Source organism: Ahaetulla prasina, chromosome 13, assembly GCF_028640845.1.
Source record: "Ahaetulla prasina isolate Xishuangbanna chromosome 13, ASM2864084v1, whole genome shotgun sequence".
In the NCBI taxonomy this organism is placed as follows: domain Eukaryota; kingdom Metazoa; phylum Chordata; class Lepidosauria; order Squamata; family Colubridae; genus Ahaetulla; species Ahaetulla prasina.
The window spans coordinates 7426591-7453586 of NC_080551.1; the positions used below are offsets into that span (position 1 = coordinate 7426591).

At 40.5% G+C, this 26996-nt stretch overlaps 2 long non-coding RNA genes across 3 annotated transcripts; one reads left to right on the forward strand and one right to left on the reverse strand.

Moving 5' to 3' along the window:
* Nucleotides 1–33: 33 nt before the first annotated feature.
* On the reverse strand, nucleotides 34–10502 carry LOC131184840 (uncharacterized). The gene is made up of 3 exons (XR_009152042.1): nucleotides 10406–10502; nucleotides 8727–8872; nucleotides 34–274 (listed from the first exon to the last, which is right to left on the reverse strand). It is a non-coding gene; the product is annotated as an uncharacterized LOC131184840 (long non-coding RNA).
* Nucleotides 8743–23218, forward strand: LOC131184837 (uncharacterized). 2 transcript variants are annotated; one of them, XR_009152038.1, is made up of 5 exons: nucleotides 8743–8902; nucleotides 9992–10224; nucleotides 15843–15923; nucleotides 19049–19171; nucleotides 22054–23218. It is a non-coding gene; the product is annotated as an uncharacterized LOC131184837 (long non-coding RNA). The 2 variants fall into 2 exon arrangements; XR_009152039.1 differs by lacking the exon at nucleotides 19049–19171 and having other exon boundaries at nucleotides 8780–8902; nucleotides 9995–10145.
* Nucleotides 23219–26996: the final 3778 nt, after the last annotated feature.

The following is a 26996-nucleotide window of genomic DNA, read 5'->3' on the forward strand; positions in this document are numbered from 1 at the left end:
AACAATTAATGAAGTCCAAGGCCACCCGTTGAACTGTAGATCATAGTTCATGCTGAACTATCCGTGTTATTCTCTTAGCATCTGAACTTCTCATGAACTGTGGCATAGGAGAGATTTAATAATAATAAAAAGAGCTTAACACAACTTTCTCCAAAGTGGTTCATCCTTCCAGATGTCTTGGACTTGTAATTCTCATAACTCCCTTGTTGGCTGAAGAATTCTGGGACTGGTAGACTCAATATACAGTGGCTGAAAGGTGCTAAATAGGAGACATCTGATAAAATAAATAACATTATTGTGCTGTGGATTCAAGAATTGACTTTCAGATCTTACCTTTCTGTTGGAAAATATACACCTCCATTATTATTTTGTTCAGTTTCTCATTTTTTCCAACCTTAGATCAGTTCAGTGAATGAGTCTACATGCTTTTTCAACAAATCATGCATGAAAATATATGGGCAATGCTAATGTGTCTCTTTCGATATGAACATTAGTGTGTGAAACCCCTTCACAAGCAACTTTCACTAAGCCATGATTTTTTTTCTCCCCATATTTTCTCCTGATGTCGGTGTGTCATGTACAATTCTCTTTAAAAATGCCCGTGACTCTGCACACTTTTACATGATACATAGTACATCGTTCCGCTTTGTGTACATGTTCATGGAATATGAAAAACGAATTCATTATTTGGCTGTTGCATTTGAGTCTTATCCACACTGATTTTGCAAACCAGAGATAATAAGCAGAAAAATGCTACATCTGAAAAAGTCCTTCTCCTCTTCCTCTCAATAGAATAGAATAGAATAGAATAGAATAGAATAGAATAGAATTCTTCATTGGCCAAGTGTGATTGGACACACAAGGAATTTGTCTTAGGTGTATATGGTCTCAGTGTACATACAGAGAATAAAATACATTCATCAAGAATAAAAAGATACAACACTTAGTGATAGTCAAGGTTACTAATAAGCTATCAAATCGTACTAGGAAACAAGTAAAAACAATATAAATTGAAAGATACAAGTTATAGTAATAAGTGGGAAGAGTAAGTAAGGAAGAGAAGAATAATAGTAATACAGTCTTGGTAAATTATTTTACAGTGTTTTGGGAATTAGTTGTTTAGCAGAGTGATGGCATTCAGGAAAAAACTGTCTTTGTGTCTAGTTGTTCTGCTGTGCAGTGCCCTATAGCATCGTTTTGAGAGTAGAAGTTGAAACAATTTATGTCCAGGATGTGAGGGGTCTGTAGATATTTCCACAGCCCTCTTGAATCAATGAATCAAGTACCAATTCTGGGAATCACTTACTAACTGTGCTGCCTAATCTGTGGTCATGTTTCTAATTTCCCTAAACTGCCCTTCTTTCCCAAACTTAAAACTTTTTTGTCCCTGAATCTCCTTTTCTCTTTGGTTGCTTTTTCTTGGAATTGTCACTTTTTGAGTTCACTGGACTTCTCGGATAAACTAGGAGGGAGGGAAAGGGAAAGGAGAGAGAGAAAGTCCAGCTAATCTTTTCAAATTAGCACAGTTCTGTATCTGGAGGGCCTCATTAGATGCGTGTCTGAGATTTATCAGGTCTCATTTGCTTAATATTGGGCCTAACTTTCGGCTCCTGGCTCTTTCAGCAGGGGGTAAGTGAGAATAAGGAAGAGTCTTTTGTCACTGCCATGCAAACTCGCTAATTTGCTCCGCCTAATAAAATTACAAATGAACGAAGCTTTACTTGTGCTGCCTTTATAAGTTATAATAACCTTGGTCCCCCCTAACCTCCTGCTAGCTGAATTAATCAGATCGTATTAATATTTCTTCTTACTTTTCTTTTAACTGGTTCTCCTCTTAATTAAAGGGGCCAAAGACGTAAACAGGGTAGGTGACTAGAATGTGGTGTCGGGTTATAAACAAGACTCATTACGAAGATGGATGTCCCAGCAGACTGCAGAAATTGCTTAGTCGGCAAGGAAGCATTTTGTAATTTCCTTGCAACTAAAAGGACTAATGCAAGAACTTTACCTCCCTTCCCCCGTCCTCCCTAACCTGCCTTTTTTTTTTAAAAATGTATAAAGGATAATAATGTTGGTAAGTTAAGTAAAAAGGAAACTGATTCATCCATCCGTTCAAAAAAGTAGTTTGGCTTTCAAGCTCTGTCCATCGGAAAGCTCGCTGAGTTAAAAAAACTCAGATCCTGGAATTGGGAAGAGGAAAACTAAAGAATTCTAAAATTATTTGGGATACATTGTGCACTGTCTTGTGGTTGGCTTTTTATTATTATTATTATTATCGGAAGCTGAATCTGTTTAACTAAGACAGACAATTAAAAAGGACATTTGCTCTAGATCCTGAATGCAAACTGCAGTGTTTTTGTTTTTTAAACTTTAATATTTTCATTTGTCTTAGAGCTTTTTGTTCTTTTTTGTTGTTGTTGTTGTTGTTGTTTATAAACAGATGTCCATCGTGAGCAACAATGACTTGCCTGCACACAGTTCAAGCCACATTTACTCAAAAGTAAATCCCAAGTTTTGAAAAAGGTTTACGCTCTGTGGTATGCACACATGCAACAATAGCTGTATTTCATGGCAATGATTTTTTAAAAATTGCTTTTTATAGAAAGCTTCCACATTAACTTATCAATGTTTTTATTCCTAGTCTTTCATATATTAGTGGGAAAATTGTATGTAGTTTCAGTCATACAATTATCAGTGGGAAATTGTGTATATAATATATGTTACAGACAAATGTTCCAAAAAGGATTATTTTGATATTTAGTTAAAAACAGAAAGATAAACATCTAATTAGCTTTTGTTCTTAACTCTATTTTAACTCCATTCTGTAAATATATTTTATTTTTCAAATATCCTTTATAAATAAAGGCACTCTGATGATTGGCTAAATATATATTGTGGAATATTTTACTGTTGCAGTCCGTGTTGTGGATATTACTTGTACATTTGAAATCCCAGCTGCAAAGCCTATGCACACTCCATTTTATTTCTACAGTTACTATTTTTGTTGAATGCTTTTCAGATTACGCTTCTCAAACCATCTCATAACAATAATATTCAAAATATAAAAGTATAAAAGCATACTGTAAATCTATGACCTAAAATAGAACACATAGGTAGGGGGAAAATATTGCAGCAACAAATATTATTCTGCCTCTCACTTTAAAAACAGAGTCTCGGGAATGTTCAAAAGCTAATAGATGATGAAATGAATTAAATATGCAATATACTAGAGAGAATGGACCATATTAATATCTATGCATATGTAATTAGCTTTCCTAAAATACTGTGTATGCTATTTTAATAAGAACAATCATTGACAATAGCAAAACCCTGAACAGACTGCTAAATAGATTGGCTTAAGTCAGCAAGTCCCAGACTTAATTATGAGGACTATCAATCAAGTCAGGTTCAACCATACAACGTCCCAAAATACAAGTTGTCCAGAGGATTCCAAAATTAATCCAACATTTCTTTTAAAACCGATAGCCATTATTTAGCCAGTAATGGCTAAAGTGGCAACCTATTTCCCACCTGAAATGTGTGCAGTTTCATATACAAAATATTTTATATACAGAAATATTTTACTAGAAGAGTTTTTCACTCCTCCGAAAACAACAAAATACCTTATACCACCAGGCTTGAAATCCTGAGTTTAGAAAACTTAGAACTCTGCCGACTTCGACATGATCTGTGTTTAACACACACAGAATCATCTATTGTAATATCCTTCCTGTAAAAGACTACTTCAGCTTCAATCGCAACAATACAAGAGCAAACAATAGATTCAATCTTAATGTCAACCGCTTCAAACTTGATTGCAGAAAATATGACTTTTGTAACAGAGTTGTTAACGCTTGGAACTCACTACCTGACTCTATAGTCTCTACTCAAAACCCCAAAATCTTCAACCAAAAACTGTCTACTATTGACCTCACCCCATTCCTAAGAGGACCATAAGGGGCGTGCATAAGAGCACAAATGTGCCTACCGTTCCTGTCCTATTGTTCTCTTCATTATAGTATTATGTGCATACTTTTACTTATACTTTTACTTATATATACTTTCTCTCTCATGATGGGTTATTGTTTATGTTGATGATTGTATATACTGTTGTGACAAAATTAAAAAAAACACACAATTTTTGTGGATGAAAGTCAACAAAAGATTTTGAGCACAGATTAGGATATGAATTTATACCTTTAAAAAACGGGAATTGACAGGACTAATTTATGGACAGTGTCTAGACCAGAATTGCACCAATAGCACTAAATAGCAAGATTTCAATATTTGAGGGGCTATCACAAAGAAAAAGGGGTCAATCTATTTGCCAGAGCACCTGAAGGCAGGACAAGAAGCAACGGGTGGAAACTAATCAAGGAGAGAAGCAGACTAGGACTAAGGAGAAATTTTACTGATAGTGAGAAGAACAATTAAAGCAGTGGAACAGAAATTGTAGGTTCTCCATCATTGAAGGCTTTTAAGAAGAGATTGGACAGCCACTTGTCTAGAATGGTAAAGGGTCTCCTGCTTCAGCAGGGGGTTGGTTTAGAAGACCTCCAGGGTCCCTTCCAATGCTTGTTATTCTGAATTTGAAATCCAGTGGTTTGAGATACAGCCTTCTTTTGGTCAGCTTTCTTTTCCCCCTCAGATTTGGTAGAACTGAAAACTGCAGGACACGGCAACCAAAACGATTCAAGAAGTGGAGCAACTCCCTTCTCAGCACGGCATTTTCTGTAGCATATTTTTCTGCCGTTCAGCATCTCCTTAGCTGACTACGGTTTCTAATCTGAAAAAAGTCCCTAAGAGGATTTCCTTCCTGATTATCTTTCTTTGATTCCCCCCCCACACACCCTTTGGTATGGAGAAGTGTGTGTGTGTGTGTGTGTGTGTGTGTGTGTGTGTGTGTGGTTTTTTCAATCTAAGGAGCCGAGGGATGTGAGATCACCAAAAGAATATTTTGCACCGGAGAACGACTGTTACACATCTCTTTTGGCCAGTCTGTCAACAAATAACTTCAGTCAGACCACCCTTCGTTTATGAGAATTTCTCAAAATCCTTCTTCTTTGAAAGAACAAGAACTGAAAGGGGGGGGAAAAACATACCAATGACTTTTTCTGCATGCTAGAAAATATTATTCTTTGCAGTAGGTAATTTTCGAATGTATTCACATCCCATCTCTGAGCTTCCAGATTTTTCTGGCTTGAAGGAATGATTCACCAAAGATAGTTTTAATGCTGTCAGAATGGTTTCTCTTCTTTTTCTACGACTACCTATTGACCGTTGTTTGCAGGAAGATAACTCATGAAAATAATAAAGGAGTCAGAGGTGGGAACCTTAACAAAGCCATGACGAAGCAACGGTTTTTTGTTTTTTTTAAATGTTTGGCACTACATATCTCTCTAAAATCACAACTGCTTTCAAAATCTGGATGTTCCTTGAACTTCAAACGCTTTCTGGTGCATGCAATCAGCTTTGGAGATTGCCTTAGACCGATAAACAGAGTAGTGCCTCGGAATCAAAATTATAATACGTGCCGTGATGTATGCATTTCTTAAGATTTTTGGCAGGCCGATCTCTGGTTTGCTACTCTGCTGATGAAGTTTGCGAGTAATTGCGTATGCATTTCTTGGAAAGATAAATCGCTATTCTTCCCAAGGACTCTCGCTGAGGCCACTATAGTGAAGGGGAGCCTGTGTTTATCTGGATTTTGTTTCCCTTGCCCCTTCCCTCTCCCTCTCTCTTTTTCTTCTCTCTCTCTCTCTCTCTTTCTGTCTCTCTCTCAAAAAAAGCTTGACAAGGCATCTTGATCATTTCCTCATTCGGAGGCCTACCCACGGCCCAGCACACCACCAACACCCCCCCTTCTTTGAAATGTTATTATACTGTCATGAGCCTTTCTTCACTCAGGACATGCCTTCATTTCCACCTTTTGTCTTAGCATGGATCTGAATGATGCTCTTTCAGCAATATACGGGCGTTGAAACTCCCTTGTTGCACCCTTGCATAAATATACAACACCCGTCTTGGCTAATAATTCACTTCAGGCCTGGAAAAAAACCTCAACTTCCTTTATTGGCCAGAATCTCTGGCAATTCCCAACAGCTGTATGTTTTCACCTCCGAGGATCCTTATCTTCAAGTTTCCATTTGTCTCAGCACTATTCCAGTGGATTGCCAATAAAAATGATTCCCATTTTTATAACCCCTGAGAATGCAGGAAGCTAGGTTTCCAGGAAAGAAAAGAAAAGAAAAGAACTTATATTTTCTTTCTTCTCTCTCTCTCTTTCTCTCTCTCTCTCTCTCTGTTTTGTAGCTGTGAGTATATGTGCCCAAATGCAAGAGACTCAGATTGTCTCTCTCCGTTTCAAATTTTCTAATATTAAAAATGCATTTCATCTTGTTTCTACATCCGTTTGAGGCTTATTTACAATTTTTTTTTTTTTGTGGATCAAAATTCAGGTAGATTTCCATGTACTTTCCTCCTAAAAAGAAGCATTTCGCCCCACATTTTATATAAGGAGCTCTTGTTCACAGTTTCCTATTGTCAAATGTCTCTGCAAAAAAAAAAAAAAAGGAAAAAGAGAAGATACTTTATTTGGTATGCAGTTTTTGGCCTGTTGAGAACATTGCCACTACAATATTCTGAGAATCGTGAATATGGAAGGATGTCTTGATTTCAATGGTAGACTGAAGTAGGAAGTGCAAATCCACTAAGTTTCTTCTCCAGTTGCCAACCAAACAAAATTCTATGCCATCCTTCAGGCAAAAAGCACAGCCACACAATTACTGTATTTTTCAGAGTATAAGGCACACCTTCGTTTTTGGGGAGGAAAATATGAAAAAAGCTGATTGGCAGGTGGATCGGCCGCCCGGAATACCCCCAATCAGTTGTTCCCAGAGGTGAATTTTAGCAACAGGTTCCTTGGTTGTGAGCTCTCTGCCTTGTTTTGTTGTTGTTGTTGTTGTTGTTGTTGTTTTTTGTTCTTTTTTCCTGCCTCTGAAACTCCATTTCAGAAAAAAACTTTTTTCTACCTCCAAAACAGAGCTTCAGAAAAAAAGCCTCTGAAACTCTGTTTGGGAGCTTCTTTTCGGAAGCTCTGTTTGGGGGCTTTTTTTGGAAGTTCTATTTGGGGCTTTTTTTCTAAGCTCCGTTTGGGGCTCTTTTTCTGAAGCTCTGTTTCTGATGTTTTTTTCAGCCTCTAAAACCCCCGTTTGAGAAGCTGGGCGGGGCTACATTCAGAGTATAAGATGCACCCAGATTTTCACCCTCTTTTTTTTTGGGAAAAGGTGCATCTTATACTCTGAAAAATACGGTAATTCTTTCCGCATAAATGAAAAAAAAATTTCTGTAAGATATTTCCTGAAAGCCCATGACTCCCTTAAAACATCTCTTCTTCAACATATTGCAGAATAGGAGACCCAATAGTGCTGTGATGGAGAACTAACTCTACGCACAAGTTGGATATGATTTTTTTTTTCACTTCAAACGAAAAAAAGAAAGAAAGAATGACAGCTAAGTGGGTTACGTATTTGCAAACATGATAGGAAAAGTGTCTGTTGTCCTGCCAAAGAAACGGGAGATTGTAAAACAGCCTTGCAGCCATTTGACAAAGATATACTTCAGGAGATGTAAACACGAAATTCAGGGAAATTTGCCAGGTTAAACTTATCCGTGCCACTCAGTTTTTATGACTGAACAACTGTTTACTAAGGAAAGATGTCGGTCTGCTGATAATGATAACACAGAAAGAGTATATAAGTCCTCAGTTCTATGAAATGGCCAATTGGAGAAATCTAGTAAAAGAGGGGGGGGGATCTTTAATTTCTCCTTGCTTTCCCTGGATTGTGGTTGCAGAACTCTATGAGGTCAAAATGCTTAATTCCTTCTTTGATTTATTTGGCAATAAATTCGAATCATAATCCCCCCCCCCCCGGTTATATAATGCCAGGATTCTGAAATTCTTTTGAAATATGCATTCATGGGCATACATGCATCCCAGAGGTCAGTTTCGGCAGGTTCTGACCAGTTCTGGAGAACCGGTAGCGGAAATTTTGAGTACCGGTAGTTACTGGCCTTCTGGCCTTCTAAAGAGCACTCAGAGTTGATCTCTAGGACTGACCGGTTGGATCGCCTTGCAGTCCAAGGGACTCGCAAGAGTCTTCTCCAGGACCAGAGTTCGAAGGCCTCAATTCTTTGGCGCTCAGCCTTCCTTATGGTCCAACTTTCACAGCCATACATTGCACTGGAAAAACCATCGCCTTGACTATACGCACTTTTATTGGCAGGGTACATATCTACCTGTTATTTTTCATGCGGAATCTAAGAAAAAGCTCCGGTGTGCTCAAATTTCTTGCAATGCATTATTCCGCACTTTCGCTCTGTCTCTTTTCTTGCAAATCGAAATTTAACCAGACATTAAATTTACTAAAGCACAGGATCCTGAGACATTTCATCAGGACTTAAATATAAGTTGCACCATTAAGTTCCTAAAACCAAGATCTTTGAAAAAAAATTATTTTGAACTACTAACCCTCTTGTTTCTAATGTCTTCAGATATTGGATTATATATATTAAAAAAAAACACCTTATATTAGACACACAAGCTCAGATATTGGATTATTCAAAGAACTGCTTTTGTATCAAGGTCAACATAATTTTAAAACAAGCCAGTCTCTTTGTAAGATTTCCTTGAGCTCACAAAATGACTGCTATCTCATCTTACTTACTTATGGTCATGTGGTAAACATTTAGATATTTGTCCTGGGTTGGTCTGATGCTGTTGGCAGTCTGGTTCGCCGAGGATCAGGCCAAGTATATGACGAAGATTCAAATAATCAGGAGACTGAAATCTTCAGAAAGAACTCTCTACAATCTACATAAATGGCAAGGAGACTGATTAAAGGTACAATATTATGCAGATAGAGAAAAACACTGGCATTTCTATGTTTATCAAGAAATAGAGTCAGATTGCTAGGTTTGGAGTTTTAGGTCCTTCCTTCCTTCCTTCCTTCCTTCCTTCCTTCCTTCCTTCCTTCCTTCCTTCCTTCCTTCCTTCCTTCCTCCCTCCCTCCCTCCCTCTCTTCCTCCCTCCCCGTCTTCTTTCTTTCCTTCCTTCTTTCCTTTCTCTCTCTCTTTCTCTCTCTCTCTTTCCTTCTCTCTCTCTTTCTGAATTTCTCTCTCTTTCTTGCTTCCTTTCTGTCTCTCTCTCTCTCTTTCTTTCTTCTCTCTCTTAAACTACTTTCTATCATTTCAAGTCTTCCGAGTACCAATATTCAATTTGAAAAAAAAAACATATGAAGAACAGTTTCCAAGAAGAGGTTCAACAACCATTTATCTGAGATGATATAAGGTCTCCTGCCTTGGGCAGTGGGTTGGACTAGAAGACCTCTAAGGTTTCTTCCAACTCTGTTATACTGTATTCCGTATTCTGAGATCCATACTCAAAATAAGGAGAAATTTCCTGGCAGTGAGAACAATTAATCAGTGGAATGGCTTGCCTCCAGAAATTTGGATGCTCCATCACTGGAGGTTTTTAAGAAGAGATTGGACAACCATTTGTCTGAAATGGTATCGGGTTTCCTGCCTGAGCAGGGCCAGTTGGAGTAGAAAACCTCCGAGGTCCCTTCCAACTCCTGTTCTTCTCTTATTTGCAGAAAGTTGTTATCCTAACAGGACCACCAAGAGAATGAAGTCAAGACTTTTTCTTTTATTTAGGCCTTGGCTAAGATACCTTGGCTAAATCTGGCAATTCTTTACTAAATCAACAAATAAACAAACAAGTTTCTGGCTTCTCTCTCAGTTTGATGGTCTCCTGATCTAAAGGGATCTTTGCCAAATGTCTCCAAGGGGAGGGGAAACCCTCAAAGAGATGTGAGTCCATTGTATTTATCTGACCATTATGCGAGCCATAAAGCATGCTGTTTCACATTGAAAACGTAAGCTCTTTTTCCTTTTTCCTTTAATGTTTGCTGAGAGCATTTGTAATTGTTAGCAGGCCCAGATGTATCTGAATGTCAGCATGAAGCAACCGGAGTCTTGGCTGCCGCACACGGAACATAATTAGCTCAAAGCCCTCTGCGCGGAGTCGGTAGTGGAAGCAGAGACGAATAATAAAACAACAACCGCCAAAAAGGAAAGTGACAAAGGTTAACATCCATTGTTCGAATTGTTAAACGTGTTTGGGGAGGAGAAAAAGGAGGAAGAGTGTCCGGTGTAAGGCGAAAGGTAGGGGACATTTGCAGATTCCCAGGAAAAAGCTCAGAAGCACCCAATGGAGGTTCTTTGTATCTAAACTATGTTCAACTGGAAGGGACCCTGGAGGTCTTCTAGTCCAACCCCCTGCTCAGGCAAGAAACCCTATACCCAGGGTAGTCGACCTTTTTATACCTACCACCCACTTTTGTACCTTTGTTAGTAGTAAAATTTTCTAACCGCCCACTGGTTCCACAGTAATGCGCCGTGTATCGTCGACTGCCTCTCGCACATTGTAGATTGGGTTTGGGGGAGGAGACATCAGCTACCAGCACTGCTTGTCTCTTACAGCTGGGTGGTGTGGGGGGGGAAATGCACGAGCTATTCTGGGACGAGGCTCTTCTGTTTGCGGTCGCACTACAGCGCCATTTAGTTTCACTTACGTAACGTGAACTAAACTTATGCGCGGGCGATACAAATAGTATATTTTCAGAAATTTAAATAGTCACAGGGAATTTTATGAAAACCTAATGAAAATGTTTTTTAAATAATGCTATGAAATTTTTTTAAAAAGTCAATTAAATTAAAAAAAAAGGAAAGTGCTTCAGTATCGGATAAAACCCCTACCGCCCACCATGAAAGCTGGAACGTCCACTTAGCGGGCGGTAGGGACCAGGTTGACTACCACTGATCTAAACTATGTTCAACTGGGAGGGACCCTGGAGGTCTTCTAGTCCAACCCCCTGCTCAGGCAGGAAACCCTATACCATGTCAGATAAATGGTTGTCCAATCTCTTCTTCAAAACCTACAGTGATGAAGCACCCATAACGTCTGAAGGCAAGCCGTTCCATTGATTAATCGTCCTCACTGTTAGGAAGTTTCTCCTTAATTCCAGGTTGCATCTCTCCTTTGGTTAGCTTCCATCCATTATTTCTTCTCTTACCTTCTGGTGTTTTGGAAAATAAGTTGACCCCCTCTTCTTTGTGGCAGCCCCATAAATATTGGAGTACTGCTATCATCTCCCCCTTAGTCCTTCTTTTCTCTAGATTAGCCAAACCCCAATCCTGCAACCGTTCTTCATATGTTTTAGTCTCCAGGTCTTTGATCATCTTAGTTGTTCTTCTCTGAACTTAAACTGAAATGTTAAATTGAACTTAAAGAAGAAATGTCAGAGGACATCAAACTTAAAAGGATTGCTTAACTAGGGAGATCCCGTTCGCTCCGGGGTTAATCACAACTTTTAACAACTCAAATGCAGAAGGAAAAAAAAAGGAATATAAAGACTTGTAACTTTGTCCCTCTAGGGAATAAAGAGATAAGAAGCTCCGATTACTCACTAGCCTTTGAGGAATCCAATTTGATATTTTTCTTCCCTGTACCTTTGATTGACATTAACACAATGTATGACTTTTGTGATATAAAACTTTGCATTGCTATTGAGCTAAATGAGTCACGTTGAGGGACTTTTCCACAATTATTTCTTCCCAGAAGAGTTAGTTAAATGAGCTGAAAAGTCATGGAAGTTGGAAGCAATATCTCAAAATAATTCTTGGATTTCAAGTTTTGCACTGTAGGAAGTTAATACCCACCCCTCTCCTAGGAAAATGAAATATTTGGGGAAATTTTAAAAGGGCAGAATATTTCCCCTAAAAGGGAGGCAGAAATTCAGCCCTCCCCCCCACACCTTTGTCAATGGGCCTTTAAGGCCTGGGGCAGTCTATTCTACATAACAAAGATCTACCTCCTTCAGGCAGAGCCAGAGTAGGAATTGCCCAAAGCCCTTTCATTACAACATCACCCAGCAAGGCTCAACCAAGCTTGGGACTCCAAAGACAACTTACAAAGTCACCCCTGCATGGCTACATGGGAGTCCGACAACCAATCAGAATACAAGCTCAAATTCAAAGCCCAACAGAGGGTATAAATCTATCTATCTCACCCATGTGCTTTTTCTCCCAGTACCTCAAACCATGTGGTCCTGTCCACCATTAAACCATCTTTTCAAGCAGTGTCCGTATTTCCAGTGTCTTTCTCCCCACTTGGCACTGAACCCAGATGGACATTTCTCCCAAAAGCACCTTTTGTTGTTAGTTGCGAAGTCATGTCTGACCCATCGCAACCCCATGGACAATATTCCTCCAGGCCTTCCTGTCCTCTATCATCCTCTGGAGTCCATTTAAACTCATGCCGACTGCTTCAGGGACTCCATCCAGCCACTCGTTCTCTGTCGTCCCATTCTTCTTTTTCCCTCAATCTTTCCCAGAATTAGGCCCTTCTCCAGTGAGTCCTTCCTTCTCATTAGGTGGCCAAAGTATTTGAGTTTCATCTTCAGGATCTGGCCTTCTAAAGAGCAGTCAGGGTTGATCTCCTCTAGGACTGACTTGTTTGTTCGCCTTGCGGTCCAAGGGACTCGCAGGAGTCTTCTCCAGCACCAGAGTTCAAAGGCCTCAATTCTTTGGCACTCAGCCTTCCTTATGGTCTAACTTTCACAGCCATACATTGCAACTGGGAAAACTCTAGCCTTGACTATATGCACTTTCGTTGGCAGGGTGATGTCTCTGCTTTTTAGTACGCTGTCTAAGTTTGCCATAGCTTTCCTCCCCAGGAGCTAGTGTCTTTTAATTTCTTGGCTGCAGTCACCTTAAGGTACAAATATTTGAGGAGGGCCTGTGAAAACGCTGCAACTGGACAATGTTGATATGAAGAAAAGATGTACTGGGAAAACAGGTGTTAGAAATGGGGAGAGATCAATATCCCCAGTGAACAGCAGAGATAATTGCTGACAAAACTCTGCATAATAGGGGAAAATATGTTAGAAAAAGATTAGGGAAATTATATACGATAACAAAAACTGCTGATTTGTTGTTGTTTTTTCTTCATAGGCACATGCTGATAGAACTTAAAATAAATAACATTCATGGTATATAATCTATAAACAATTTTCTACCATGTTCTGAAAGATGATCAATGCAGTGCGTAAAATTCAAACAATAAAACAACAATCAAAGCATGGATCATCCCTAGCCTCTGTTAAACATACTATAAACTATTTATAGTAATCTTATTAATTTCTCTTCAAAAAAATATGCCCAGTGAAATATTTAGTCTTGGGTAAATAGTATCATCTGTATGGCAGCCTTGGTTTGAATAGATTCTTTGATTTTTTTTTTTAATTCAGGTCCCCCAATTTGGTTTGTCTCAAATTTGTAGTTGGAATTGGACGTTGGAGGTTTCCATGTCTTCTTGGAAAACTCCAATGATGGACCACCCACAACTTCCAGAGGCAAACCGTTCCTGGTACTTGGAATTGTTGCCTATGATCCACAATCAGATTTCACAATCTGAGTAAAAAAAGAAATAAATTGCTCTTTTCCCATCTATCAAATCATCAAACTGACTGACCAATTTGAGCTGCCGGTTCCAATGGAAGTTATGATTAAATTTGAAGATGTATAATATCTTCCAAAAAATCTCTAGAATCATGTCAGGCCTGAAATTGTTGAACTTGGGACATTTGCATAATGTCCTCTAGATGTATTGGACTACTAGGTAAAGGTAAAGGTTCCCCTCGCACATATGTGCTAGTTGTTCCCGACTCTAGGGGGCGGTGCTCATCCCCGTTTCAAAGCCGAAGAGCCAGCACTGTCCAAAGACGTCTCCGTGATCATATGGCCGGCAAGACTCAATGCCAAAGGCGCACAGAACACTGTTACCTTCCCACCAAAGGTGGTCCCAATTTTTCTACTTGCATTTTTTACTTGCTTTCAAACTGCTAGGTTGACAGAAGCTGGGACAAGTCACGGGAGCTCACCCCGTTACGCAGCACTAGGGATTCGAACCGCCGACCTCTCGATCGACAAGCTCAGTGCCTTAGCCACTGAGCCCTTGGACTACTCCTCCTTCATAATTGCAGGTGTTTGATTAGCAGTCCTCCTATCTGGATTGATCTACTTGACGAAGCCTTGTAGTTTTGCCTATGTTCTTTAGTCTTGTCCCCCTTGCTGAATCCCAAAATTTATCTGTGAAATAAATGTCTATGGAGATTCTCAGTCATCCAGGTCATGCTTGTCCCAAAGGCAGTTTTCCAAAAGGAAATGGGACTTCCTTTGATTTGCTGGAAGACATTTTGCTTCTCATCCAAGAAGGTCTGCCCCCAAAAAAGCTTCTGGGATGAGATGAGAAGCAAAATGCCTTCAAGCAAAACAAAGAAAATCCAGTTGTCCTTTGAAAAAGCACTTTTGGGACATCTGTGAGATAACATCAGAGAAAGAGAAAAACCCAACCTTGGAATTCTCAGTTTCAACAGCACAAATGCCAAACAAAATCTTCAATGCTACAATGAGTTCTGACTTCTTATTCTTCTTTTTTTGAAATATTACTTCCCCTGCATTAGAAGCTTCTCTTTTTTGCTTTGTCCTCAGGAATTCTTGAAAAATAATATCCAACTTTTCTTTGAGTTTACTTTATTGTTGGAGAAAGTGGAGAGCAACACATGTGGTCGAGTTGGGTTTGATTTGTCACAGCTGCCTTCAACGGCTTAGCAGTAATCGTAATTCTATGACAAGTAGACAAGAGAACTGCATTTAGAGGTCCAAGATTTAGTACTATGATCCTGAAGATCTTAGACTTAGAATCATAGGGTGGGAAGGAACCTTGGGGTCTTCTAGTCAAACCCCTTGAAAAGTAAAGGCAGGAGGTCCTATTGCATCCAAGACAAACCTCCAAACATTGGAGGTTTCCATGTCTTCTTGGAAACCTCCAATGAAGGACCATCCACAACTTCCAGAGGCAAACCATTCCTGGTCCAACCTTCACCAATTCCTCTATAGCAGAGTAGTCAGGCCTCACCCCAATCTGTAATTTCAGTCCTTCTTCAAGGAGAATTAATTATCTTTCTTATGATCCAAAATTAATATTAGGTAACTACAACAAATATTACAACCAAAGTACAATTCCAAAGTATAATAAAATTATAACAATTAAATACATAATCTACTTCTGTTTCCAGATCTGATGATTTAGATTTAATTGATAAGGCACTTAGCCAGGGGTGGGATTCAGCCAATTCGGACCAGTTTGAGCAAATCAATAGTTACAGCCAATGGTTGGGCCTGCCTACCCGTTCTGGCGCTATTGCATCTTATACAATCGTCATGTTTTTGACGCAGTGCACATGCGCGCAAAGCATGAAGCAAGCATGTGCATGTGCGTGCTCACATGTTCAATTCCAGGCAAACCAGTTGTTAAATTATGCGAAAGCCACTTCTGCACTTAGCAATTAAAGAGGTGGAGAGGAAAAGCAACCCAGACATAAAATATAACCAGTCATGAAATTCCTGGGCAGAAGAAGCTCCATAACTGTGGTGACATGGCTCTACTTTGGGGATTTTCATGAGTGTAAAAAAATATCTTGAATGCAGAAAAGATAAAAGAGGAACACAAGTGGGGAGGACTGGAAAGGTGAGAAGATTTGCATGTTGATTTCCAATTACTGTCTCCCTCCGCCGAGACTCACCGAGGTCTCAGTTCTGCTAAGTCAACAGGGCTTATGAAAATCAAGTGGTTCTCTGTAGAGTTAATAGCGTCATTTCCAGGAGTCATAATCTGAGAAATCTGTACTCATTTCTCTCATCTCTCTTTGGCTTGACAGTGATTTATGAAGTCGAAAACAAGACAGCTTCATTTTCACAAGGAAGGCTGCCTGGACATGAAGGACGGCGGGGAAAATTTGGTGAGGTTTGTTGTGACTGAGCTGCTGACATAGAAGTCAATACAACCGAAGCATCCGGTCTTGCATTACAGGAGACTCGCTTTTCGCTGGTAGAGTCGCACAACAGCCAAAAACCTGAGCAATCAGATAATGGTTGGCATCTTCACTAATTGCATGGCCTCCAGGTTTCTCATAAGAAGGTATTCCGGATGCTTTGGAACTGCCGAGCAGCCTGTCAGCTTTTCCAATCTGGGTTTAATGGCAAAAAACGAGGCAGTCAATGTCTTTCCTGTTTGCAAGATGAAACTTCTATTTACGCCCTGGTTTTTAAATAGCAGAATAACAGGGTTGGAAGCAGGGGTGAAATTCAGCAGGTTCTGACAGGTTCTGGAGAACCAGTAGCGGAAATCTTGAGTAGTTTGGAGAATTGGCAAATACCACCTCTGGCTGGCCCCAGGGTGGGGTGGTAATGGAGATTTTGCAATATCCTTCTCCAGGAGTGGGGAGGGAATGGGGATTTTGCAGTATCCTTCCTCCAGGACTGGGGAGGCAATGGAGATTTTATAGTATCTCTCCCCTGCTACGCCCATCAAGCCACACCTACCAAGCCATGCCCACAGAACCGGTAGTAAAAAAAAAATTGATTTAACCACTGGTTGGAAGGGACCTTGGAGATCTGCTAATCCAACCCCCTGCTCAAGCAGAAGATCCTATACCATTCCAGTCAAGTTTCTGTCCAGTTCCTTCTTAAAAGTCTCCAGTGATGGAGCACCCACAACTTCTGGAGGCAAGTTGTTCCACTGATTAATTGTTCTCACTGTCAGGAAATTCCTCCTTAGTTCCAGGTTGCTTCTCTCCTTGATTATTTTCCATCCATTGCTTCTTGTCCTGCCTTTAGGTGCCTTGGAGAATAGGTTGACCCTCTTTTCTTTGTGGCAGACCCTAAAATATTGCAACACTGCTACCATGACTCCTCTAGTCCTTCTTTTCTCTAGACTAGCAAAACCCAAATCCTGCAACCGTTCTTCATATGCTTCAGCCTATTTATGTTGGTCTTCTCTGCACTCTTTCCATAACTTTCAACATCTTTTTTAACATAGAGATAGATAGATAGATAGATAGATAGATAGATAGATAGATAGATAGATAGATAGGTAGGTAGGTAGGTAGGTAGGTAGGTAGGTAGGTAGGTAGGTAGGTAGGTAGGTAGGTAGATAGATAGATAGATAGATAGATAGATAGATAGACAGACAGACAGACAGACAGACAGACAGACAGACAGACAGACAGACAGACAGACAGACAGACAGACAGACAGACAGATAGATACATACATACATACATACATACATACATACATACACACACATACATAAGATAGATGATAGATCGATAGATCGATAGATAGATAGATAGAGACAGATACAGATACAGATATAGATAGATGAGAGAGAGAGAGAGAGAGAATAGATATACATATAATAGATATACAGAGAGAGAGAGAGAGGGAGAGAGGGAGAGGGAGAAAGAGATAACGAGATAAAGAGATCTTTTCTTGCAATTAGATATGGTGAGTTCATCCACAATAACAATTACAGCTTAACTGAGCAAAATAAAGATAAAGCCCTTTGTCATGCCAGCAAGACATTGAAATGCCTGATGAAACAGGGGAAAAGTTGATGGAATATTCTTAAAAAAACAATAACAACAGGTAGACCTTTGTGAGATAGTTTAACACTATCAACCAGCACTTGAATAAATCAGAAAGCTCCTCTGCAGATACCCCTTCTGACACTTCCAGCCATTGACTAGAATTATTGGAGGAAGATACTTTGCCTGGACATGATGCTCTTCTGGCTATTATAAGGGTCGTCGAAAGCACTCAGCATAGGCAAAGTGGAGTCTTTGCATTGGCCTTAGAAACTATTGTTTTGCTATTCCTATTTCACAACACAGTCTTGGGGGAGCCCTTTTGCTCAAGCCGCCATCGAAGCAAAGACACACAAACACACATCCCTCTGAAGACCCACACAACTCTCAATGATAGAAAGGACATCCAGTCTTTGAATCCGTCTGGGAAATGGAAAAGAACCACAACACTCCATCCTGGAACAACTCCATCACTGGAGGTTTTTAAGAAGAGATTGAACGGCCATTTGTCTGGAATGGTATAGGGCCATGATGGCGGACCTATGGCATGCGTGCCAGAACTGGCACACAGAGCCATCTCTCCAGACACACGAGCCATCGCCCATTGCTCTTCTGGGTTCCAGCGCGTTGGCCAGCGTGTGGAACACCGGCCACCTGGTGTTTTGGTTTCTGGTGCACATGTGCACTCGAAGACCAGCTGGCCAGTGCGCAAGCGCATGCTGGGAACCAGAAGAGGGGATGGCTGCTCATCCAGTTTCCCAACTGGTCTTTGTGCGCACATGCGTGCCAGAACCCGGAACACCAGGTGGCCAGTGTGCATACGTGCACCAAAAATTGGAAGAGCAGCAGCCCGGCATGCACATGAGCACTGGGCAGCTGGTCTTTTGTTTTCCGGCACGCACGTACCCGCGCGCTCTCCCGTTTCAGCACTCGGTGCTGAAAAGTTTCACCAACACTTGAGCATGGGGTTGGACTAGAAGACCTCTGAGGTCCCTTCCAATTCTGTTATTCTGTGAAGAAGACACATCAATGGTAAGAAAACTTCTCACATTGCAAATATCTAAAACATACAATAACTATGTAAGCGGCATTCAAACACTTTTAAGAAAGAAATACCTTAAGCGTCCTTAACACTGGGTGAGAGCAAAAAGGAATGTGGGGGGAAGGGGGGAAGCATCCCATAATAACCTAACTTTTCTTGAAGCCCACCTTAAGGGCTCCTTCTCTTGCTCAAGAGCATATGAGACCCATTGGAAACAAAAGGATAAATAAATAAATCTTTGCCTAACGTAAGTCAAGGCATCGGCAGATATCCATCTGAACCAAACACTGGGCTGTGATAGTCCAAACATAAGGATCAGAATGTCCATTAAATCTCCTGCGTAATGCAAACACAGACCAGGGTCGATTCCAAATATGAACATCTTCTGTTGGCACTTGTTTGTTTCCAGCATGAAGGTAAGACGTGTGATGGATATAACAGATTATTTTTCTAGGCAAGAATGTGGTGAGGGTGATTATGAAAGCAATAACCTTCTGAACGTCGGTATGGCGCATGAAAAGGAACTTTAAGAAAACCGCTCCATGCCTCTGCTCTCTCTTTGGGAAGGAAGCCAAGGGTGAGTTCACCCTTTCACAGAAGGGTTACTTAATTAAATCCTTTGGGGATGTCATGAAATTAACCAGGGCTCTTGTGGCAGATGCGTTGCATGGCATCCAAGCCGACGAGATCCCTTTCCTTTCAAGCTTTGATGAGTAAACACCAAGTAAGGGCCCTTGCTTCATGAGAGAGAAAGCAGCATTCTCCACGGAAGGAATCCAAAAAGCCAAGATGGTGGCTCTGGCCCACACAATCAAAGTGCCGCCTCTTTTTATGTGCGTCGCATGTACGTAAAAATAATCGGTGTAGAACAGCAGGCAGAGTTGGGAGGGTGGAGTTTAACACGTCATCAGTTTCGAGTTGTGGCGTTCCCACAAACGTTCCAAGTCCAACCCCTCCTGAATTCCATTGACCATTAGCTGATGCCAATATTGTGAGGAACTTTGGTTGATCAGATTCTTTGTGTATAGGCTTGGGAAAAAGAAAAAAAAACAACCTTCCATGCGGCAACTTCACAAGCGGTCCTGATTCTTTGTGCCGGATTTTCATTTGGGTTTTCATTTTGCATAGGCATGTCTACCCTCCGGATTTTTGCACTCTCACCCTATAGACGGGGTGGGAGTCAGCTGGTTTGAGTGAACCATTGGGTTTTCATTTGCATAGGCATGTCTACCCTCCGGATTTTTGCACTCTCACCCTATAGACGGGGTGGGAGTCAGCTGGTTTGAGTGAACCAGTAGTTACGGTCAGCAGTTGGGCCCGCCCACCTGCACCCACCCTATCCTGTCCTATATTTCCTTCTTTCTGGATCAGCTGATTCATGCAGGACAGTTGTTTTCCATGCCTCTGCTGTTCTACTTACCAGGGCTGCCTTAGAAAGTAAGCAGCTGAGCTTCAAATGGCTGTATTTTGAACACTGCGCACAAGCTCATTAGGCGCAAAGTGTGCACTCACAGAACCGGTTGTTAAATCGGTTGCAGCCCACCACTGCCTATAGATCAGGGGTGAAATTCAGCAGGTTCTGACAGGTTCTGGAGAACTGGTAGTGGAAATTTTGAGTAGTTCAGAGAACCAATAAATACCACCTTTGGTTGGCCCCAAACTGCAAGCTCTCCATTCCCTTCCCACTCCAGGGGAAGGATACTGCAAAATCCTCATTCCCTCCCCACTCCTGAGGAAAGGATATTGCAAAATCTCCATTCCCACCCCGCTCTGGGACTAGCCAGAGATGGCATTTGCCAGTTCTCCGAACTACTCAAAATTTCCACTACCGGTTCTCCAGAACCTGTCAGAACCTGCTGGATTTCACCCCTGGGTGATACCCATCTTGATAAATTTTATTCCTTCCTTGCCATTTGCCCTCATTGGAAGTCCCCCTCATCAAACACCCTCATTACGTTTCCCTCTTTTTTTTTTTTGCTTCTACTTTCTCCTTCCCTCCCTCCCTCTTCAACAATTATAACAATTATAAACCAATAGTACTAAATATAGAACAGGAGCAATTGTACTAAAAGCAGAGTTATTCGCTCCCTACAATTAAATACATCCTAATGGGCCCTCCAGCAATGTCCAGAAATGTATGCCATTGCCTACGACTGTGGTTATTATAATCGAAGGTTACCACAGTCACGAACTTCACATTTGCATATCTTTCAGGTGATAAGGTTGAACGGACAGGGCACTCGGCAAATGAGAATGCAGCTCATTCTCTGTGACCTTTGACCCCGTGCATGTAATGTGCGCACACCCTTAGCAATATTAGTAAAAAAAATATTTAAAAAATTAAATACAAGGAAGGAGGTAGACACAATTCTGCAGCATCAAGACAAACACCCACTCACGTTGCCCGCGGAGCTATTAATGATATTGTCTCCAATATCCCCCTTAAAATGGTCACCCAGCCTAACTACATATTTATACATATTTACTTGTTAATCAATAAAGAGGAATGGGCCCATTATTTTGATTAAAACGCTCCCTCCTCCCTTCCCCACCCCTCACTCTCCAGATATGGCAATAAAATAATGGAAGAAGGAATCCACTCCTGCTCCAAAGAGTCACTTGACTAGCGAACTTCAAAGCAGGGTTGTAGGAGTGAGATAACGTCTTTTCTCTCCCCTTTTGGGATGATCTACGGTATTTTTTTTTCCAGGCTGTTGGAAACAGCAGACACATTAAGAAAATAGTGCTAATGATATTAAAGTACTCGACAAGACTCCGTGCTAAGCCACTGACAAAGCTGTCAGCTTCATAATGGAAGAGGCTATTGTGGTGCTCCAGAGAAAGGAAGAAAGAAAAAAGAGAGGGAGGGAGGAAGGGAGGGAGGGAGGGGGGGGAAATGGACCTCGATCCCATTTTGGCTCAATCTCCTAATAATGGTGCTGCCATAAATTCTGGCTGGCAATGGGAGGGAGCCATGGCTTCTCACCCCTATGTGAAGACATGATAAATATAAAAGAAAATGGCTGTCAGTTTTGGCGCCCGAACCTTATTACAAAGTCTTAATCTTACTGGCCTCAGCACCTTTTATCACCGCCTTGTTATGAGCTGATAGCTTTTTTATTTGCTGGAAGATGGAAGATGTGTCATTTTATGTCCTTTTATATAGCCATGGCTCTGTCCTTTTGTGGGGGAGGGGATATATATATATATATATATATATATATATATATGTTTATGGCAGCAACCGAATTAAATGCACATGCACTCAGAAGGGACATCCGCTAAGGGTGTTTTGGCAAAGGCTGGAATTAAACGGCCTCAAGTTGTTATGACTGTGAAAACATTCTCCACTCCTTCTCCCAGGCCGATAGCCTATGTGTGGGTTGCCACAGCCGTTATAAATATAATTTGGGTTATTTATTGTTTGGTTTCCTCTATAGATTTTTTTTTTCTCTCCAGAACCAAGGTCGAGAAGATGCTTTATGCTTTATGCTTGTCTTCTCAGTCCCCGGCAAAGTCTCCGAAGGCCAGAAGGCCTCTTCAAACACAAGTCTGACTTCCTGCTGAGCCCAAGTTCAATCGAGTTGAACTTCTTCCGAAATCCCGGATGAAGGATCTCACAATTATCTAAATATTATTCCTCAGCTTCACCACGGACTTCCTATTGTCTTCATTTATGGCCATTTCAAGCCTGAAAACCACTTAAAACTATGACCCTGATGTGACCTTCAGCTTAAAGCCAATCTGTGCTTTTGCATAAAATGAGTCTGAGGTTTCAGCGTTCCAACTTTGCAGATCGTTCGATTCTAACTGGGGATTTTGGATTTGTCATTTGAAGGCGCCCTTAGATAAACGCTCACGCACTCCCTGCACGAGGTAATTGAGTTTGCGGTGGAAACACACACGTTGCACTTTGTGACGGGCTTGTCCGTTAAACGCAAGGAGCTTTTTGTGATGAATTTTAAGAACTGTGGTTTTATGGAGAACCGTTTTATGATGAACTTAAAGAACTCCGACAAATTTTTTGAAAGACGATCTGCAGAAGGTTTTAGGGGGCTATCCACTAAAGTCCACTTAGAATAATCTCTACTCTAAAGATTATATCTTGCCAACTCCTAACTCCTAAGAGGAAAAGTCTGAGTGTCTTTTCTTTTCTATGTAAGAAAATGAGAGGTGAACAAGGCTGCAGTTTAGCGCCATTCTTAGCAAAAACGTAGATTTTTTTTTTCAGAGGTAGCAGAAGAAAATCCTGAGGTGGCTCTTTATAAATCAAGTCGAACTGGAAACCAAATGGTTAAATTAATAACGAAGATTATTCAATTCCATTCAATCATCTATTGAATTTGGTGGGCCCGGATTGTGAGAATCTTGTTTGAATCTTCTTCCCTTTCTTAGTGAAATGTTTGGATAATAACTTCCCAATATCTCAAAGCTCTTTATAAATGATGGATAAATAGTAAAAGGAAAAAGGAAAAAGATGGGGGAAAAGAAAACTGACAGCTACATCTTTTTTTTAGAAAGAGTCCTTTCCCACAATAGTAATAGAGCATTTTTTCCCCAAGATATATGTAATATTGGGTTGCGTTGGTTTCAAGCTGTGGCTAGTAATACCGCTCTTGTTTTTCCTGCTGAAATAATAACAGTAACAATTATTTTTTTATACAGCCTACAGTAACCAGATACTCTGGAGCCTACTGTGCCTGTGATCTCATGGTGTACCTCTTCCATCTTTGCTCTTATTAAACCATCATGCTGGTAGTAATTGGACAGATTCTAAAGAATTGCCTTTTCTGTCTTTAATCTTCTAAAAAAAAAAAAGGATGTACAATTTTAGTGGACTGTGAATTGTTCTTGATTTTTTTGTTTAAAGGCGAGGTGGAAGATTAAAAAAGGCCAAGAGATAAATATTCATTTATTTTAGAAATAGAATAGAATAACAGAGTTGGAAGGGACCTTGGAGGTCTTCTAGTCCAACCCTCTGCTTAGGCAGGAAACCCTACACCACTTCAGACAAATGGTTATCCAACATCTTCTTAAAAACCTCCAGTGTTGGAGCATTTACAACCTCTGGAGGAAAGTTGTTCCACTGATTAATTGTTCTCACTGTCAGGAAATTTCTTCTTAGGTCTAAGTTGCTTCTCTCCTTGGTTAGTTTCCACCCATTGCTTCTTGTTCTACCCTCAGGTGCTTTGGAGAATAATTTGACTCTCTCTTCTTTGTGGCACCCCTGAGATATTGGAAGACTGCTATCATGTCTCCCCTAGTCCTTCGTTTCATTAAACTAGACATATCCAGTTCTTGCAATTGTTCTTTGTATGTTTTAGCCTCCAGTCCCCTAATCCTCTTTGTTGCTCTTCTCTGCACTCTTTCTAGAGTCTCAAGATCTTTTTTACATCGTAGCGACCAAAACTGGATGCCGTATTCCAAGTGTGGCCTTATCAAGGCATTGTAAAGTAGTATTAACACTTCACATGATCTTGATTCTATCACTTTTATTTTATTTATGTGTATCACACCCTTATTATTTTTGCTAATAGCTCAAGGCAGTGAAGATATCCAACGCACCTCCCGTTTCCTATTTTCACCACAACAACCCTGTGAGGTAGAGTGGGCTGAGAGAGGAGAACTGACCTTCTGACAAGCAAAGTCCATGGGGAAGCCGGCTTCACTTCACAGTCGTGTGACTCCCTTAACGACTTGCAGTGATTCACTTAACAACCGCAGCAAGAAATGGGGCAAAACTCACTTAACAAACGTCACATGTAGCGACAGAAATTGTGGACTTTATTGTGGTCGTAGGTCGAGGAATATCTGTATACACATTATGCATATTCATCCACAAGCACACATTTAATTCTGTCTAAATCAAATCAAATGCATTTGTTATCTCATCTTCTGTTTTTAATACATTTACCTCTTTGTCCAGATAAAAATTACAATTTAGTACCATCTGGGCATTTTGATAGAAATGCCTTAAGGGTTTCCCCCACCCCCAGATTTAACTTTGAATTTTCCATGGAGTTAACTCTGAATTATCAGTGGCTCAGTGGCTAAAAAGCTGAACTTGTTGATCGACAGGTCGGCAATTCAGCGGTTCAAATCCCTAGTGCTGCCATATAACAGGGTGAGCTCCCGTTCCTTGTCCCAGCTTCTGCCAACCTAGCAGTTCGAAAGCACATAAAAAAATGCAAGTAGAAAAATAGGGACCACCTTTGGTGGGAAGGGAACAGCATTCCGTGAGCCTTTGGCATTGAGTCATGCTGGCCAGATGACCATGGAGACATCTTCAGAGAGCGCTGGCTCTTCGGCTTTGAAAGGGAGATGAGCACCGCCCCTTAGAGTCGGGAACGACTGGCACACATGTGCGAGGGGAACCTTTACCTTTTTAACTTTGAATTATCAACCTAACTCAATTAAAGCTATGCACTGCCACCAAATACACACACACACACACACACACGTAAAGAATGTTAAATTTGCAAGGCAACAAGTTTAGGGAATTTTAGGTGGCAAAGGAAAATGAGTGAGCCTGAAATAACTTCTCATGCGGCACCACCCTTCCTAAGATTACAAGCCTGTCTGCCGAAGAACTTTTTACTAATGTTCTTTTAATTGAATGAACTGTGAGCAATATAAATTTGAAAGTGTCAGGAGAGGGAGAGACAAAAGTGACAACTTTGGTTTAACTTCCTTCCTTCCTTCTTTCCGTCTTGCAGAGATCTTTTGTGTGGCCCCATTGGATCAACTTCGCTCCATCCGAGTGTTTTCCTCCCCTAGAGGGAGCGGAGGGATGAAGGTTATCCATTGTCACCCAGTTGTTATGCTAAGATGTCAGAACGTCTTGAATAAGTGGTTTCCATGAGAAATGGCCTTGCTGTGCATCCTTGGGGAGGAAAAGAAAAAAGGAAAAGAAAGAAAGAAAGAAAGAAAGAAAGAAAGAAAGAAAGAAAGAAAGAAAGAAAGAAAGAAAGAAAGAAAGAGTTGTTGCCCTTTGCTGGAAAAGTTAACATCATGAAGCGAAGTCTGCCTCCAGCCAAATGGGAACGACATTACAGATTAAGAGCTCTTCAAATTATGCATTTAGTTCAGAATCAAGGAGACACGATTAGATTACAGGAGATAAAGTCATTCCAACAAGAGTTGGAAGAGAAAACTGAGATTTCAGGTTTGGTAGGAAGTGCTAGGTGAAGCTACAGTAATGGCCAACATTGTGGAAACCTTTTTGGAAAAGTGTATTTTCTAAAACTAGCTAATAACACTTTTTTTGGGTGGGGAGTAGTACCCTAAAATTATATATCAGTGGAAAGATAATTTAATCAAGAATGTAATGCAATAACTTTTATGAAGGATTTGCTATTAGAATAGCAGTTACAGTATAAAGAAGAAAAGTGAAACACGTAGAAAAAACGAGATATACAAAAATTATCACCATAGAAAAAACGAGATATATACAGAAATGATCACCATGTCAGTTAATCCTTCGTTGGGTAACCTTTAGCATGAATTACGACCTTACAGTGTCTTCCACGGAGTGAACCAAGTCTTTTAGTTCTGCAGCTGTTCTAATGGGAAACCAAGATTGAATGATTGCTTCTATTAACTGGGTTTTATTGCTGGGTCGCTTCTGACTAACAAGTTTCTTTAGTCAGCTCCACAGATTTTCCATTGGGTGAAGGTCTGGGCTATTCCCAGGCCATTCCAGCAGTGGAATATGATTAGCTTGAAACTCCCCCCCAAAAAAGTGGTGTTATTAGCCATCAAACCTCAGAAATATACTTTTCCCAAAAAGGTTTCCACAATTTTGGCTACTACTGTAAACAAAAAGAATTAGAGAGGAACCCCGAGAAAAAATATGGGAAGTACCAGTTGTGTTATCAAACACAGTTGATTGAAAAGAAACAGGAAAGAAAATTCATCTTTAGTGTAATAGCAAATTAAAAGCAATTTGAAATCCTTAATGATGGTAGGAGTTTAGTCACCTAAAATAACCAAAACGTGGAGCTGTTTTGTTACTTTGGTATTTGATTTGCAGATTTCATTGGCAAGATTGACTTTTTGAAAGTGGAAGATTGACTTCTGACAATGCCTTTGAATGGGCTGGAACTATTTTTTGGATGGCTCTGACATTTGCAGAAACAGGCTTCTATGCATCAATTTGGAAATCCAAATCAAATCAGCTCGGTTTCATTAGAATATCCAAATTGAATTGGACCAATTTTCTTAATCAAAACAAGTTGTAAAATCAAATTGAATCAACTGGCGGTCATGCCTAGGGGCAGTGAATTACTACAGTAATTACTACAAATTACTACCATGAGCCGTCCCAAAATGCTGCTTTGATAATTGCATCCAGTTTTGGTCACTACGTTACAAAAAAGATGTTGAGACTTTGGAAAAAGTGC